Source organism: Selaginella moellendorffii, unplaced genomic scaffold, assembly GCF_000143415.4.
Source record: "Selaginella moellendorffii unplaced genomic scaffold, v1.0 SELMOscaffold_1, whole genome shotgun sequence".
Classification (NCBI taxonomy): Eukaryota; Viridiplantae; Streptophyta; class Lycopodiopsida; order Selaginellales; family Selaginellaceae; genus Selaginella; species Selaginella moellendorffii.
The window spans coordinates 936447-938245 of NW_003314262.1; positions in this window are offsets into that span (position 1 = coordinate 936447).

Here is a 1799-nt window from a genome sequence, read left to right on the forward strand (position 1 = left end):
TTAGATTCATAAGAGGTCTCATTTCATGAAGTTGTCCATGATTAAAAATAGTTATATGGAGAAAATTTATGAGTTAGTAGAATTTAACTTTATATATATATATATATAAAACAAGAAAATTAAGGTTTAAGATGTTGGTGACATAAGTTCAATATGTTGGTTATGAATAATTCACAATTCACAATTCATAATTTTCTTCCATAAAAATCCTCATTCCTAATAAGTAATCTTGGATTGTACTTTTCTTCCATGTGCATTTATTTAGAAATATTAAAAACTAACCTTCTGCAATTAATAATTTTTTCTAAATTTTTTCTAAATTCTAAATCTAAAGAAAATTAAATATCCAAGTGAAAATACAAGTTATTGCATCTAATCAAAATGAGTATAAAAATGTGTATCAAAATAATTGCTAGGAATTTAAATATATTTTTTAGTGTCTGTAAAATATTAGTCAGATTCACAACTTAATATAATAACACTTACAGAATTTCCAAAATGAATTTCTAAAGATTCTAACACTAACTTTCAAAACAGTAAGAAAGTTAAAGTACACTAAAAAATAAGAAATTTATAATATTATAAGTGGTTAGGGTTTCATTTGGCTTAGTAAGGGGTATAAACCTCTTATCCTCATAATGCAATATTATGCTAAATATTATGCTAAAAATTTTAGCTCTTATTATAAATATAATAATGTTATTTTCTAAGTTTATAACATTCTTTACTAGACTTATTTTGCTGGTAGTTTTGTGTAAACAAGTCTAATCAAAAGTGATATGCTTTTAATTAACAAGAAATCTTCTCACATACTTAGCCCGGTAAGGAATTTCTGTCTTATTATGTCTTGCACTAGCTAGTGAGAAGAACCCTCACATATTGAGACTAGTCCCTCAACATCATTGGATGATAGGTTACCATGTCTACCAAACACCCTCACTATCATGCCTTTTGTGTTAGTAGTTTTAATATTAGAAATTAATTTATGTTTCACTATTCAAAGAAATCTTTGGTGATATATATAAATTCATGAATTAGATGTTCATTTTTATAATTTTCCTTTTAAGTTTATTTTTAATTTTTTTATATCTGGATAATTGTATAAAAGTCTATATCAAGAATATATATAAATTATCACTATATTATTCATGTATATTGTTATATATTAGATCTAAGTTTATATTTATTTTATATTCATTAAAATTTAAGTTTCAATAATGTACTTTATAACATATGATAATGAAGAAGTACAAAGAATAAAATACAATAATAACACTTTTTTCATAAATGATAAACTTGATATAACAATGTTTTATTATATATTAATAATTATTATATAGCATTAAGTAAAGTAACATAAAGTAGCAAATGTGATTTTAGGCATCGAAAGTTGCCTATTGTCTAGTTCTTTCAAATATTCTTTTCTTACTACCATGACGGCAAAAGGTTGGTATTGATAAAACCTTTATCAATCCCTCTTGTTCAAGTGTTAGTAAATTGGACTTTGCATTTGTACTTGGCCGAACGAGCATAAGAAAGGAATTTTTAATTGTCTATTTAGCCAACATACTTAATCTGGCTTATTAGTTCTTTTTTGCTTTGTTTTGGACTGACTTAACAAGAACCCTTATGTATTGAAATTAATCCCTCAATATTGTTGGATGATAGCTTACCATGTCTTTCAAACACCTTCACTATCATGCTTTTTATATTAGTCTCATTTCAGTCCTAAATGTATAGTAGGGTAAAAGGGTAGATCAAGCATATTTAGTTCCCGGTTGCATGTCTGTCCTTGTTTT